The sequence below is a fragment of the Pongo pygmaeus genome, chromosome 7 (assembly GCF_028885625.2).
Source record: "Pongo pygmaeus isolate AG05252 chromosome 7, NHGRI_mPonPyg2-v2.0_pri, whole genome shotgun sequence".
NCBI classification, from domain to species: Eukaryota; Metazoa; Chordata; class Mammalia; order Primates; family Hominidae; genus Pongo; species Pongo pygmaeus.
The window spans coordinates 115,461,150-115,478,337 of NC_072380.2; the positions used below are offsets into that span (position 1 = coordinate 115,461,150).

The window sequence follows — 17,188 nt, forward strand, 5'->3', positions numbered from 1 at the left end:
TTTCCAGAAAAGGGAGATGATTTTTAGACATAAATTGGTAACCTGACTTTGAACACATTGATTTTGATTAGAGTGGACCATCTCAGTGAAACTGTCTACTAAGCAGTTGCAAGTGGAGGATGGGTAAATAGTGTAAACTCTAGGGGAACAGAAGAATGGATAATCTTTTGTGTGGAAAGACTCATCTTTTGTGGGTAGAGGAGGAAGGAGGCCATTAAAGGAGAAGGAGGAGAGGTTTGATAGGTGGGAAGAGAAGTGACATAGAAAGTTGCATCACATAAGTCAAGAGAGGAGATAGATTCAAGCCAGGGGATGGGAAGTGGTCAAAAATGAAGAGAAAAGCTTGAGGCAGTAGATATCTGTGGGGGGCACTCCTGCTCTCCTGACCTCCCTGCTTCTGGATGATATATCAGAAGGTACTACTTCTATGATTCTATGATATGTTTTTATAACACCACACTAATTCTGACATCAAATGTGTGTGTGGTTTACTCCCCCAACACCAACCAATTCTTCAACTCTCCAGATGCAAACTGAATGTCCTACCATTTAATTCAATTCTGATACTAATTACCAGGAGTTAGTACAGGCCCCACAGGTTAAGGACTCATTCCCAAAAGACTGCCCTCACTTTAGATGCCAGTCAAAAGCCTAGGTCACCTGTACTTCTGTCAATGAAAAGAGTTAAACTCTGTAAAATATTGGAAGAGATGTATTCTGAGCCAAATGTGAGTGACCAGTGGCCTGTGACACAGCCCCAGGAGACCTTGAGAACATGTGCCCAAGGTGATCGGGCTACAGCTTGGTTTTATACATTTTAGGAAGAGTAAGACATCCCTCAGTACATGCAAGATGTACATTGGTTCAGTCTGGACAGGCAGGACAACTTGAAGTCGGGGGGAAGTGGGGAGGGGATTCCAGGTTATAGGTAGATTCAAAGATTTCCTGATTGGCAACTGGTTGAAAGAGTTGAATTATTGTCTAAACACCTAGAATCAATAGGAGGGAATGTCTGGGTTAGGATAGGGGTTATGGAGACTGATATTTCCACTATGCAGAGGAAGCCTCTAGGTAGCAGGCTTCAGAGAGAATAGATCATAAATGTTTCTTATCAGAGTTGATTCTCTCCTGGATCAGGAAAAAGAAGGAATGGGGATTCTCTACAAAATGTAGATTTTTTCTTCACAAGAGACAGCTTTACAGGGCCATTTCAAAATATGTCAAAAAATATAATTTTGGGGGTAAAATACTTCAATTTCTTTCAGGCTGCTATTTGTCATATGATGCTATACCATAGTCAGGCTGAAATTTGGTGTCTTATTGCTACAAAGAGTCTGTTTTGTCTGTCTTGTCTGTCTTCAGATCTGTTTTAATGTTAATGCTGGTCAGCTGTGCCTGAATTCCAAAAGGGAGGATGGTATAATGAGGCAAGTCCAACTCCCTCTTTGCATCATGGCCTGAACTAGTTTTTCAGGTTAACTTTGGAATGCCGTTGGCTGAGAGGAGGGGTCCATTCAGATGGTTGAGGGGCTTTGAATTTTATTTTTGGTTTGCATAACCAACCACTTATAAAGTCAGGGGGTTCCCACAATTCCCCTTTGGACTGTATAATTTGCAAGAAAGTCTCACAGAACTCAGGAAGACATGTTACTTACTACTACTGGTTTGTTATAAAGGATATTATAAAAGATACACATGAACAACCAGATGAAGAGGTACATAGGGTAAGGTTGGGAAGGGTTCTGAGCATAGATGTGTCCCTGTGGAGTTTGGGGTGTGCCACCCTCCCAGCACATGGATATATTCACCAACCCAGAAGCTTTCTAGACCCACAAACCCCACTTATGGTTTTTATGGAGGTTTATTAGTGCATGATTGATTAAAGCATTGGACATTGGTGATAAACTTAATCTCTAGCCCCTCTGCCTCCCCAGAAGTTGGGACTACGGGTGGGGCTGAAAGTTGCAACCCTCTAATCACTTGGTCTTTCAGCTGATTTGCCCCCAACCTGAAGTTATCTAGGAGCCCCAGCCACCAGTCATCTCATTGGCATAAACTCAAGTATGATTGAAAGGAGCTTATTATGAATGATGAAGATGCTCTTCTTATACCTATCCTTCAGGAATTTGCAAGGGTTTTAAGAGCTCAATGCCAGGAACCAGAGATGAAGACCAAATATGTATTTCTTGGTGTATCATCATATCACAAATTGTTCTAGGGGCTTAGAGAAAGAGGGTAGCTCTGTGGAGTCAAGATTTTAGGTCTTGGATTGATAACTTTACTCAAAACCTCACAAATAAATCTTAATCATGGTCAGTAGCAACATCCTTGAAGATGGCAATTCTGTCATTTTATTTTTCACATCATTGTCAGCATCATCTGGAACCGATATTTACTGACCCTCAGTTGGGTGCAAATACAGAAACACAGTCTTGGCCAGGTGCTGTGGCTCATTTCTGTAATCTCAGCACTTTGGGAGGCCAAGGCAGGAAGATCACTTGAGCGCAGGAGTTCAAGACCAGCCTGGGCAATATAGTGAGATCTCATCTCTACAAAAAATTTACAAATTAACTGGCATAGTGGTGAGCACCTGTAGTCCCAGCTACTCAGGAGGCTGAGGTGGGAGGATCACTTGAGCCCTGGAGGAGGAGGTTGCAGTGAGCCGAGATCATGCCACTGCACTCCAGCCTGAGCAACAGAGCGAGACCCTGTCTCAAAAAAAAAAAAAAAGGAGGGGGGTAATTAAGGACTCACGTTTTTTTCCATTTCTCCAGTGGAAGCCATCCCCAGTGGAAGCTTCATTCTCAGGGAGGTAGCAAGATGGCTGTAGCATTTCCAGATCGCAACAGAAGCTTGACTATTTTGAGGAAAAAGAGAGACCACCTCGTCCTGTAGGTCTCTCCTAAGAGCAAGAGAACTTCATGGAAGCTTTCCAGCAGATTTCCCCTTATGCCTCATCTGCCAGAGTTAGGTCACATGCAAATACCTGAAGCAATCATTGGCAAGAGAAATGGCATTACCTTCAAACACTAGAACCATTCCTGACAGTTTCCTCCGACATACTTGGCTAAACAGATGGGGCCCTGAACAAAACTGTGGTTCTGTCAGAAAGGAAAAAGAGCGAATTGGACTCTGGGTGGGACCCTGGGTGGAAGGTACATTGCTTATCAGTTTCTAGGACTACAAAGACATGTTTACTTAGGATCCCTATTTGAAAGAGGCTTTTAATCTAGTTGTGGGTAGACACATCAAAAAATGACAAAAGAATGTTTAGTAAGGTTCTAAACACACAGTAGGCACCTAAAAATATTCACTGAATGAATGAACACATACTAATATTACACCTTGGGTGCTAAGTGAATAACACAGCTATGCCACAGAGGCTCAGAAGAATGACTGCTCAAGAAGTTCTAGTGCAAAGATTCATCAAATTTCATGAGGTCCTGTGACAATGCAGATACCCAGGCCACAACCTCCAAAACTGGGATTCAGTGTGTTCATGGACTGCAGATTTAACAAGAATTTCAGTACAATCTCCATTAGTGTTAGGGAAGGTAGCTGCAGGGTGTGGTTAGGGTAAATAGGTATTGTTTCCCCACTCCCAAAATCATTTAATAAATCATCAAATTAAAGACCTAGGAGTTTACCTTCTGATATTTGTAAAGTGATTGCTAAGATCCAAAAAATAGTGTTTGGCCGGGTGTGGTGGCTCACACCTGTAATCCCAACACTTTGGAAGGCTGAGGCAGGCGGATCACAAGGTCAGGAGTTCGAGACCAGCCTGACCAACATGGTGAAACCCCGTCTCTACTAAAAATATAAAAATTAGCTGGGCGTGGTGGTGCACACCTGTAATCCCAGCTACTCAGGAGGCTGAGGCAGGAGAATCACTTGAACCCGGGACGGGGAGGTTGCAGTGAGCCGAGATCACACCATTGCCCTCCAGCCTGGGTGACGCAGCGAGACTCTGTCTCAAAAAAAAAAAAAAAAAAAAAGTGTGTAATAGTTCTTTTTTTTTCTTTTTTGAGATGGAGTCTCTGTCGCCCAAGCTGGAGTGTAGTGGCTCAATCTCGGCTCACTGCAACCTCGGTCTCCTGGGTTCAAGTGATTCTCCCACCTCAGCCTCTTGAGTAGCTGGGATTACTCGTGCCCACTACCATGCCCAGCTAATTGTTGTATTTTTAGTAGAGATGGGGTTTCACCATGTTGGCCAAGCTAGTCTTGAACTCCTGACTTCAGGTGATCCACCTGCCTTGGCCTCCCAAAGTGTTGGGATTACATGGGTGAGCCTCCACACCCAGCCTGTATTTAATAGTTCTTATCAAAGAAACATATGTACAAAGGATTGTACAACTCTTCCCTTCTGGGCTTAAATAGATATTGACTGATGAAAAGGTGAATTATATCTGAATAATGAAACAATATTTTCAGGTTTGAAGGTATTTGTTTTATTTTAGAATACAATCCCTTAAAATTATCAAGTTGCTCTTTGATAACAAATGGAAAACATTTTCTCATATTTATTTTTCCCTAACACCAATTTATTCCATTGGATTTCTTCACAGTTTATAGTACCCAGCAACCTTATAGCTGTAGAGAGAGACTATTCTTTCCTCCTGGATTGCCAAATTTTTGTTTATTGACAGAAAACTGGCCAGGCACAGTGGCTCACCCTCCTTTTTACACTGTCTTGCTTCTGGTGAAGTTTCACATAGATATGCCACTGACATTCTCCAATTAACCTAGCTGACAAAGACTGGGACCAAGTCTGTTTAATATGTCAAATACAGCCTTATTAAGGTGACTATAAACAAGAATCAACAAAGCAGGAGGAAGCTGTTTGTGGCACTGACCTCAAATATGCCTGTCAGAGTCTCAGAATCAACTCCTTGAACAAATTCAATAAGCCACCAAGGCTTCATTTAAGAAGAGTCAGGGAGTGGGATCTTTCCTTGAGTTTCTGTACTGACCTTTTCCCTCAGCCCAAGACATTAATGTAGGCATGACAGAATATATTAATAATTGTACAGACCCCTCTGCCTTGACCCACAAGGAAGAAGTTTAAAGCAATTGTATTATGTATAACACACCTGGCTACTCAGTTGAGGCAAATGTGAATATCTCAAGGGCAAAGCTGGTATCACTGATCACTTCAGCTAAAGTCAGGGACAAATTTTGTTCTGCTTTTTCTAGTGGGATGACTTCCACTGCAGCAACAAGTGGCCACTGATAGTGGATAAATAATAAGCCTGTTATCACTTTGGGGAGTTCCTCCAGGTAATCCAAGGAAGCTTCATTTTGGAGAAATCTCCACAGTCATCTGAGGGCTATGTGACCTACTAGTGGTGTACACTTGAAGGTTTTTTATGATGACTTATAAGGTATAAGTCACTATATTTTGGGGAGAGAGTCAAGATCATCTCTGCCTTCCGTACTGTCCTGGGATGCACATGGCAGCTCTGGGAACAAAGTGTTGTTTAAAGGGCTGGGCACGGTGGCTTGTGCCTGTAATTCCAGCACTTTGGGAAGCCGAGGTGGGAGGATTGCTTGAGGTCAGGAGTTTGAGACCAGCATGGGCAACATAATGAGACTCCATCTCTACCAAAAAAATAAAAATAAAAATCAGCTGGGTGTGGTGGTGCATGCCATAGCTACTCAGGTGGCTCAGGGGAGAGGACCCTTTGAGCACAGGAGTTGGAGGCTACAGTGAGCTATGATGGCACCAGTGCACTCCAGCCTGGCTGAGAGAGTGAGACCCCATCTCTAAAACAATTTAAAATTAAAATAAAAAAAAAGAAAGTGTTGTTTACAATTGTTAGGATCCCCCAAATGAGACTTATACCATTTGGTGGGCACAGATTGACAGTAACACCAACATGACCTCAGGGTCAGCTGTTAAATCAAAAGTTCTAAGGTCACTTTAAATAATTGAATCTAGTCCTCATTTACGGAGGAACTGCCTGAGGGCAGTCAGCCCAGACTCTCCTGCTTGTTCATGTCACTAGCAAGGTGACATTGTCAACCCCATGGAATGACTGAGCAATAGCGATAGGAATGAGGCTGAGGAAGACATTTGGAGGTATTGACAGGTGATTTCTATGGGAGGTGCAGGAGCTGGGGCTATCCCCTGCTGTTTTGGATAGGCTTCTTGTTAAGATTAAGAGGAGTGATGATCAAACTGTGGTCACAGCCATCTGGCAGGAGATGGCTGACCCAGCAGTGAGTTAAATTTAGGGTGCTTCTCCTAAGGTGCAAGTTTAGGAGAATCACACTAAGATGTTTTCCTTCCTGAAGAAAACTCTGGTGATGATTTCAAAAGACAATGATCATTAAGGTCTCCCTCCCCAACCCTGGGTGAGGTCTAACGTGTTACTTCCCAGATGCTGGGGTTGTTGTTAAACTATGCTTAAGATGAGTATTCATTATTTCTGTTGGTAATTTTTTTCTTTTTCAAGATAGGCCCTCACTTTGTCACCCAGGCTAGAGTGCACTGGCAGAACACGGCTCACTGCAGCCTCAACCTCCTGGGCTCCAGTGATGCTCCCACCTCAGCCCCCAAGTTGCTGGGACTATAGGTGCCTGCCACCACACAAGGTTTTTATTTTTTTATTTTCATTTTTATTTTATATTTTGAGACAGAGTCTCGCTCAGTCACCCAGGCTGGAGGGCAATGGCGCAATCTCTGCTCACTGCAAGCTCCGCCTCCTGGGTTCACGCCATTCTCTTGCCTCTGCCTCCTGAGTAGCTGGGACTACAGGCACCCACCACCACACCTGGCTAATTTTTGTATTTTTTTTAGTAGAGACAGGGTTTCACAGTGTTAGCCAGGATGGTCTCGATCTCCTGACCTCGTGATCCGCCTGCCTCAGCCTCCCAAAGTGCTGGGATTACAGGTTTGAGCCACTGTGCCGGCTGAAGGTTAATTTTTATATTTTTTTGTAGACACATTGTTTCACCATGTTGCCCCGGCTGATCTTGAACTCCTGAGCTCAAGTGATCAGCCTGCCTCAGCCTCCCAAAGTGCTGGGATTACAGGCATGAGCCATCAAGCCTGGCCTCCTGTTGATAATTTTTTAACCACACCCTCCCCTTCAGTAAATCAGTTGCCCTATGTATCGTTAACTATTTTGAAAGACATATGTTTGTACATTCAGGAATTAGGTGTAACAACACATGGGGGACTAAAGGGATGCTGCTTATAGTCATTAAATACAGTGCATCAGTGTTTTGTGTTTTTTTTTCTAGAGACAAGGTCTCACTCTGTCACCCAGGCTGGAGTACAGTGGTACAGTCATAGCTCACTGCCGCCCCCACCTCCTGGGCTCAAGTGATCCTCCTGCCTCAGCCTCTTGTAATAGCTGAAACTACAGGTGTGCACCACTATGTCTGGCTAATTTTTTAATTTTTAGTAGAGACAAGGTCTTGCTATGTTTCCCAGACTGGTCTCAAACTCCTGGGCTCAATCTTCCCATTTTGTTCTCCCAAAGTGCTGGGATTACAGGCATGAACCATCTTGCCCTGTCAGTTTTTTTCTTTTCTTTTCTTTTTTCTAATCAGATTGGTACATTATAACTACTAAATACTAACTTCCAGTTCTGTCACTTTTAGACTATTTGGTGTAAATAAGATGAAAATTAGATGTAGTCCAGAGGCAACTACTTCTTAGTATAGCACAGTACTAAGAATTGTTCAAAATCTTTCCCACTGTGTCATTTAAGCAAAGTAAAAAGTAGTAATAAAGGGAACAAAATCCTGAAATGAAGGCGGGAGAGCAGAACTAATTTTTTAAGAAAATATCTTCCTATTTCTATGAACATTTGCTGCTCCTAAGATTTCATACCATTTCTAAGGAGGTAATGACAAAAATGATGATTTCTATTTGTTCAAGGACCAACACTACGAGGACCAGAGGAAAGGAACTGACAGGTTTAACTACTCAGACAACACAGTACCTCTTCCCTTCCTCATCCTCTGTCATAAAATGCTTGAAATCTGGTCTTTCATTTGGTTGTGAAATCTATTCAGCTACCCTAACTGAATGCTTACCAGGTACAATGCATATTCAAGACTCTTTGGTACAAGGTGGTCTTGGTGAGACTGATAAAATATAATGCAAGTGGAATTAGCTAAATGCCAAAAAGTGCCATGAGAATTCAGAGTATAAAAGGAGTATGTCTAAGAGATAATAAAATAAATAAATGAATAAATAAGAAAAAGAAAAAAAAGGAGGCTGGGCACAGTGGCTCATGCCTGTAATCCCAGCACTTTGGGAGGCCAAGGTGGGTGAATCATCTGAGGCCAGGAGCTTGAGACCAGCCTGGCCAACATGGTGAAACCCCGTATCTACTAAAAATACAAAAAAAAAAAAAAAAAAAAAAGAAAGAAGTGAGAAGAGGCTTCACATCACAGAGGACATGGGTTCATGCTAAAGCATGGCCCAAGGGGCCAGACAGCCTTGGTTTGGAATTCATACCTGCCACTTACTAACTTACTGAGCCCATGGCACAGGTTGCATAAGTGCATGAACATGAATAGAAATATTCTAGAAGAGGCCAGGCGTGGTGGCTCACACCTGTAATCCCAGCACCTTGGGAGGCCGAGGTGGGTGGATACCTGAGGTCAGGAGTTTGAGACCAGCCTGACCAATATGGTGAAACCCTGTCTCTACTAAAAATGCAAAAATTAGCCGGGTGTGGTGGCGTGTGCCTATAATCTCAGCTACTTGGGAGGCTGAGACAGGAGAATGGCTTGAACCCGGGAGGTAGAGGTTGCAGTGAGCTGAGATCGTGCCACTGCACTCCAGTCTGGGCCACAGAACGAGACTCCGTCCCCAAAAAAAAAAAAAATTCTAGAAGGATGTACCCAAGTGATTTTTCCTGAGTGGTGGAATAATGGGTGATGTTTATATCTTCTTTTTGCTTGTCTGTACTTTCCAATTATTAAACAGTCAATAAATATTAATTGTTAAAACAAGAATAAAGAAAAACATAGTTTAAAAAGCTGGTATTCACTGCTTGAACCAGGCAGGTGGAGGTTGCAGTGAGCCAAGATGTCGCCACTGCACTCCAGCCTGGGCGACAGAGTGAGACTCCATTTCCAAAACAAAACAAAGCAAGACAAAACAAAAAAAGCTGGTATTCACTAAATATTTGACATTTATTGATATAACAATTTCTGTTTCTAGTCTTCTCGGCAAGGGACATGATCTGTAGAAACGTGTGACCATGTCAAGTCAGAAATTCACTATGAGGCTGGCACACAGGAGCGGGTCTCCTAGCTAGTGAGTGAACCTGAGGTGGGAGGTGGGACTCAACTCCAGAGGCAGGGCTCCGAATCGGATGGAGGACTACCTAAACCAGGGCAGGGGCAAAAGCAGCTTTCAATCAGACACACCTACCAGTGTGCCATGTCAATTTACCACTGCCATGGGAACAGCCAGGAGTTACCACCTCTTTCCATGGCAATGACCTAATGACCTAAAAGTTACTACCCTTTCCCTAGAAAACCGTTCCTTAATCTGAATGCCATTAAAAGTGGGTATAAATATGACCAAAACTGCCCTACTCTGTCTACTGGGAAGCCTCGCTCTGCAGGAGTAGCGGTCACCAAATTGTAACAATGCCTCTTCAATAAAGCTGTTTTCTTCTACCTCTGGCTTGCCCTTGAATTCTTTCCTGGGAAAAGCCAAGAACCCTCATGGGCTAAGCTCCACTTTGGGGCTTGCCTGCCCTGCATCAAACCTAGCTGACATCTCGAAGTGGCAATGTGACTATAATTTATTATATGATTCAATTTTACTCTCGTAACAATAGAGGTAGATATTATTGTCTCACCTTACAGATTAAAAAACTGAAGGTATCATACATTATGCAGTAAGTCATGAATTTGGGAATCTGAGAGTGTTACAAGTCAAGTACCAGGTTTCTCAGTATTAGCATGGTTGACATTTTGGATCAGATAATTCTGTTTGGGGTCTGTCCTGTGCATTGTAAGATGTTTAGCATCATCCCTGGCCTTTACCCACTAGTTACTAGTGGCATCCCTACCCTTTTTTGGTTGGTGTGACAACCAAAAATGTCTCAGACATTGCCAAATGTCCTCAGGTTGAGAATCATGAGTCTAGTATATTCTATTCATTACTCTTGAGCAATGAACTCCAAAAATTCAAGATATAAACCTCAATACCATTTTCAACACTTCACCTTCACAGGGGCTTAGTTCTTAATTAAATCTTTAATAAATGTTGTTGATGATGAAAACAAACATAAATAATGATGTAATAAACATATTTTGCATAAATACTTTTCTATCTTTCGCATTATTTCCATTCTAATGACAGTCAAATGGAACAAACATTTTAAAGACCTCTCATTCATACTGTTAATCGCTGACCAAAGAGTTGTACGAATTTACATTTCTACTAGCAGTGTAAGAGTCTATCTTACCACACCCTCACCAGCATCGGCTATTATGTGTATATTTCTGTCTTTGCTAATATGAGTTCTTATTTCTATTTATTTTAATATTTGTGTTTATAACATTTTGTATTTTTCTTATCTATATTTTTGAGCACTAGTAAGAGTGAATATTCCCTGTATGTTATAGCCAGTAGCACTTCTTTTTTTCTCAACTGTTTTGTGCTTTTTGTTCATTTGTCTTTTGGGTGGTCTTAGTATTGTTCTTTTTTTTTGAGACAGAGTCTCGCTCTGTCACCCAGGCTGGAGTGCAGTGTCGCTATCTTGGCTCATTGCAACCTCTGCCTCCCAGGTTCAAGCAATTCTCATCCCTCAGCCTCCTGAGTAGCTGGGATTACAGGCATACACCACCACACTTGAATAATTTTTGTATTTTTTAGTAGAGACAAGGTTTTGCAATGTCGGCCTGGCTGGTCTTAAACTCCTGACCTCAAGTGATCTGTCTTCCTTGGCCTCCCAAAGTGCTGGGATTACAGGCATGAGCCACCGTGCTCAGCCCTTAGTATTGTTTTTATCAATTTGTTCAAGCTCTCTGTATATTGTAACCTGGATAGCATATATTTCTACAAAAAAAATTTGCATAAAGGCATTTGAGCATAGACTTTATTAAAGCTCTGGGAAGATGGCAAAGGATTTAAATCACAGCAACTGAAGGAAGCTCAAATTGAGTTCTAAATATTCCTCTTTTTATAAGTTCCTTGTCATTTGTCTTTTTCTTTTCTCTTTCTTTCCTTCTCTTCCCTATGCCTCTCTCCCATCTCTTCATTCTCCAATTTCTGTTGCTTTTCAATAGAAACTAGCTTAAGTTATTTCTTTGGTCTTTGCCTCCATTTAACCATACTCTCAGTTTTTCTTCCACCCTAGTGGAAGATATTAGTTTATCAAGGTATTTTCTTAAACAAGGACACTTAGTTTCCTAAGGGAAATGCCAGTAACAACTTTCAAGATATCTTGATTATTATACCAGAGTGAAAAAGAGTTCTGAATCCATTTGCCCTATTTGCTTCAAATACTTTCTCCACTTTGTTTAACTAATGAGTACTAGGCTTAATACCTGGGTGATGAAATAATCTGTACAACAAACCTCCTTGACACAAGTTTACCTATGTAACAAACCTGCACATGTACCCCTGAACTTAAAAGTTAAAAAATGTTTTAAAAATTAAAAAAAGAAAACAGTAACCAAAAAACAAAATAATTGGTTGCTGGTATGATTCCATCCTGCACAGCTGTTCTCTGGAGTGTGGTTGTTTACCTCTGCCTGGCTTCTCTCCTACCTAAGTGCTTGCTGCCACCCATGGAAGATTTGATGGACACGGACATTAGCCTCCTGAGGCCCCAGAACTATATTTTTGGTTGTGACTAGAGGCCAACAAAGATTATCACTTTAAGGTGGATAATGATGAAAATGAGCACAAGTTATCTTTAAGAATGGTCAGTTTAGGGGCTGGTAGAAAGGATGGATTTTATATTGTTGAAGCAGAAGTAATGAACTATGAAGGCAGTCCAATTAAAGTAATACTAGCAACTTTAAAAATGCATGTACAGTAAATGGTTTATCTTGGGGGCTTTGAAATAACATTGCCTGTGGCCTTACACTCAGTGTGTTTCAGGGCCTGGGCATATGAGTACACAGCACTTAATAGGTATGAAGGAGGATACAAAGCAGGACATGAAGAGGAGGGAGATGTGAGACTTTTCAGTATATCTGGAAAGTGATCTGCCCCTGGAAGTGGGTACATTTCCACAAGAAAAAAATAAAACTTCTTGCAAATGAAAATCATGATGCTGATGAAGAAGAGGAAGAAGATTTTGATGAGGGGAAAACTGAAGAAAAAGCTCTAGTGATGAAATTTATACAGGATACTCCATCCAAAAAATGCACAAAAATCAAACCAAAATAAAAAAGACTCAGAACTATCAAGATTAAGACCAAAAGGTCAAGAATCCTTCAAAAACAGGGGAAACAAACCTCTTAAAACACCAAAAGGACCTAGTTTTGTAGAAGATATTAAAAGCAAAAATGCAAGCAAGTATAGAAAAAGTTGGTTCTCTTCCCAAAGCTAAGGGCATCAATTATGTGAAGAATTACTTCTGGATGACTGACTAGGAGGCAATTCACGATCTCTGGCAGTGGAAGAAATCTCTTTAAAAAAATAGTTTAGGCCAAGCACGGTGGCTCATGCCTGTAACCCTAGCACTTTGGGAGGCCAAGGTGGGCAAATCACTTGAGGTCAGGAGTTCAAAACCAGCTTGGCCAACATGGTGAAACCTTGTCTCTCCAAAAATAAATAAATGAATAAAAATACAAAAAATTTGCCAGGCATGGTGGTAGATGCCTATATTCCCAGCTACTCGGGAGGCTGAGACAGGAGAATCGCTTGAACCTGGGAGGCAGAGGTTGCAGTGAGCGGAGATTGTGCCATTGCATTCCAGCCTGGGCAACAGAGTGAGACTCTGTCTCAAAAAATAAAAAAAATAGTTTAAACAGTTTGTTAAAATTTTCTTTTTTTTTTTTAATCTTTTAACCCAATAGTTCTTTTAGAGAAAAAAATTACCTGTCATTTCATTAATAGTTCTTTTAGAGAAAAAAATTATCTGTCATTTCATTTCTATAACAGTTGATATCTAACTGTCCTTTTTACAATTCAGAGTGAGAAGTTCCCTAGCACGTTGGATAAATATTGTCCAGGTTCCATTGCCAAAAATGTGTTGTTCAAAATGCCCCTTTAGTTTTTAAAGATGAAACTCCATCCTTCGCTTGTTTTTTCAGACAGAGTCTCGCTCTGTCACTCAGGCTGGAGGGCAGTGGCACTATCTTGGCTCACTGCAGCCTCTGGCTCCCAGGCTTAAGCGATTCTCCTGCCTCAGCCTCCCAAGCAGCTGGGATTACAGGCACGTGCCACCACACCCAGCTAATTTTTGTATTTTTAGTAGAGATGGGGTTTTGCCATGTTGGTCAGGCAGGTGTCAAACTCCTGGCCTCAAGTGATCTGCAAACCTCAGCCTCCCAAAGTGCTGGGATTACAGGTGTGAGCCACCATGCCTGGCTCTTTGCTTGGTTTTCAGTATATATGTATGTATGGAATATTATGATAGGACATAGTAGTAGCTGTGGTCAGACAAATGGAAATGGTGGGAAGACAAAAATATACAAGTTAAATGAGCTCAATATTTTAATAAAGGAAAAAATAAATTTTTTCCCTGGAAAAAGGTGTAAGAAAAAAATAAATCTTCTCCTATGCATCTTAGAAGTGCCTTAAACTTAGATGTTTGGAGATGAGTAGTCTTTAGATAGGTGGAAATGGAGGAAAAGGTGTGACATGCCCATGGCTACCTAGTATGCTTCTATGCATAGTACAGTTTTAAAAAAGTGAGTTGCTTCTCTGTAAAAACATATTACTTTACTATTAGAAACCACTGGAGAGCAATCATGCCCTGCTTATATTAAACATCTTTGCTAGATTTTTATTTGATTTTTTGAGATGGGGTCTTGCTCTGTTGCCCAGGCTGGAGTGTATGGTGCAATTGTAGCTCACTGCAGCCTCGAACTCCTGGGCTCAAGGGGTCCTCCCACCTCAGCCTCCCGAGCAGCTGGGACTATAGGCATGCACCACCATGCCCAGCTATGTTTGCTAAATTTTTAAGTGAGACACATTAAACCTCATAAAAATTAGAGCTAACATTTGTTGAACACTCTGTTATACTGCCTCCCAAGTATAACATGGTGATTAAAACACTGGAGGCCAGGCACGATGGCTCACCCCTGTAATCCCAGCACTTTGGGAGGCCCAAGTGGGCGGATCACTTGACCTCAGGACTTGGAGACCAGCTTGGCCAACATGAGGAAAATCCGTCTTTACTAAAAATACAAAAATTAATTGGGTGTGATGGTGCACGCCTGTAGGCCCAGCTACTCAGGAGGGCGAGGCACAAGAATCGCTTGAACCCGGGAGGTGGAGGTTGCAGTGAGCTGAGATCACACCCCTGCTCTCCAACCTGGGCGACAGGGCGAGACTCCATCTCAAAAAACCCCCAAAACTAAAAAAAAAAAACCCCAAAACATTGGAAAGTTGTGCGAGGTATAATTCAGTTTAGAAATTAAGAATCCAAGACAAAAAGTCTGCCTCAGGACCACACACAAGCACGAAGAAACCAAGATAGTTCAAGCATAGACCTTAAAACTGCACTGTCTAAAGCTGTTGTCACTGGTCTCGTGTGGCTATTTAAATTTTAATTAAAGTGAAATAAAATTTAAAATTCAGTTACTAAGTCACGCTAGCCATATTTCAAGTGCTCAATGACTCCATGTAGCTAGGTGGGTACTGTACAGACAGCACAGGATAACATTTGCATCACGGCAGAAAGTTTTAGTGGACCTAACAACAACAAAAAAAATTGCCTTTAGGCTCATTTCGTGACGGCAGATAAAAGCCTCTGGAATTCTGATATGTTTCTGAAGCCATGTTACAGAACTGGTTATTGTAATTGCGTGAACTTCATCCAAAACTGGTGAAAGCATCAGGTTGGGGATAGTCTGGTGGTTGTTACTTTCTGTCCAACCTAATACTGAGGCTCTAAGAAATTCTGTGGTGAATTTCTGTAGGGGGACACAGCAGAAAAGGCATAGTATAGGTCAGAAAACCTGGGTCCTATAATACATAGTAATAATGACGACCATTTACTGGTTGTTTCCTATGTACCAGGCACTGTGCTAACCACATGCTTCATTTAATCCTCACAATACCTCTGTAAGGTATTTTTACCACCCCTTTGCAGGTGAATAGGCTGAAATTCAGAGGTGTAAGGTCACACAACTAGTAAGTAGGAGAGCCTGGATTCAACACCTGGTATCTATTCCCTTGTGCTGAACAACTCCGTGCCCTTTCTTCATCTGTAGATCTAAAAGGATTAAATTAGAAAATCTCAAAATTTCTACTGCTTCTAAAACTCTGTGTTCTAAATTAGGACATTACTATCTATCTCCCCAAGCTAATGAAATAAGCAGGGTTCCTGGAAGGAGCTTCTTACCTATTTTTCTCCAAAGGACATGCTTTCCCCTGTCTATGCCTCTGTCCTAAAACCTTTGGTTTCCCACTATCTAATGTGGTTTCAACTATTAATGAGGCGCTTTCGTGGCAAGGAGTGATTCTCTCCAGTAGGCAATCCTAGGAACGAGCGCAGTGCTTGGCGCACAGTAAATGCTCCATGGACCATTTATGAAATTAAGTCTAAGTGGACTTCAGGAAAATGTGAATCTGCTAAAATGAACTACTAGCCAGTATACTAGGTAGAAAACCCAGCTGACAAGAAAACCCCAAGTGGAGAAGCCCTTGTAGGGGGCTGGAGACAATTTCTGACCCGCAGAAACCTGAAGTTGCGCTGACGTTTACAAGTGGTGGACAAAACGCCACCTGCAACACTGGAAGAAGCGGAAAACCCCACCCACTCTGGAACAACAACGATCATCCCCGACTCTGGGGTCCCCTTGCCGCCCCGTAGCATCCTAGTCCCGCCCCTCTCCCAAGGCCCGGCACTGGCAGCGGCTGCGGCTGCGCAGTGGCGCGGGCGTAGGCGGAGCGGCGCGCGCCGCGGTCAGCTGACTGCTGGGCTGGCACGTGACTTGTTCTGTGGTCGCTCGGGTAGAGGAAGCCGTGAGGCCGGAGCTTAGGTCGGGAAGGGATGGAGCGCTGAGCCGATAGCGTCCGCTAGGCTGCCTGCCTCCGCACCTGTTACTGCTGCTACTTCCTCGTTTGACACCTTCCTGGGTCAGTGAGCGATGGCTCTCCCCGGATGGGGAGTCCTGGTCAGGCCGAAGCTTGCGCTGCGGTCGCCGCCTGGGAGGGACGGGGGTGGGTGCGGGGGCAGAGACCGTGGCGTTGGAGCTGGAGCTGGCTGGGTGGCTGTATCTGCTTTCTCGGCGCCAATTCACCGTCTTGGGCCTAGATTCCGTCTCTAAGGAAGAGAAGGAGGGAAAAAGAGAAAGAGCTCTCATGGGTAGTTAATGACAGGCAGAAAGGAGAGATACAGCGGTCTGGGACCTTTCTTCTTGGGTAGGAATGCACGCCGCCTGATTGATTGAGGGGGATGAAGTGACAGAGAGGTCCAGGTGAGGCTATGGAGTGGTGTGTGTGAGGTCACAGCTAGTGCAAGTGCCTTCACTGGGTGTGTGTTGGGGGGGCGCGGGTGTCGGGGGGTCGGGGGTGGTGGGATGACAGTTTAAAGGCCTAGGAGCCCCTCACTGCAGGAAAGGAACCCTCACAGAGTACACAAGGTCCCTCTAGGAATGGGAAAGAACAGGAATCCAGAGAACTCAACTATTTTTTAGTAGAATGGGGGAGGGTAGGCAAAAAAAAAAAACTAAAAGAAACCCCTAGAAAAGAACTTGGTGAGAGTCACATAAGGCATATTGAATCACTTGAGAAACAGGAGTAAGGGGGAAGCTAGTATTCTTTTCAGAGGAAAATTCTGGTATGTTAGGGAAAAATCACATGCTTCAGTGCGAGCCCAGTACTTAGCACCGCTCTGGGAATGGAACGGTGGGATGTGAACAGTCTATCCTTAGGAGTTCGCACTAATGTTGGAGAGAAAAGTCACACACAGGACACGTTAAAATACGATGCAGTTTATGTATAATTACCAAAAAGAGAATGCGAAGTGCTTTGAAAGTGTGGAGCAACGACACGTGTAAACTGGCACTATGGGAAAATATT

General features: G+C 42.8%; 1 protein-coding gene across 1 annotated transcript in view; it reads left to right on the plus strand.

Annotated features, from left to right (window-relative positions):
* The first annotated feature begins 16,010 nt into the window (after positions 1 to 16,010).
* ATP6V1C1 (ATPase H+ transporting V1 subunit C1) overlaps positions 16,011 to 17,188 on the plus strand; it is a 48,649-nt gene continuing 47,471 nt past the window's right edge. The window contains exon 1 of the mRNA XM_054498655.2: positions 16,011 to 16,243. The gene's annotated coding sequence lies outside the window, so the exon portion shown is untranslated. The remainder of the gene's footprint in view (positions 16,244 to 17,188) is intronic.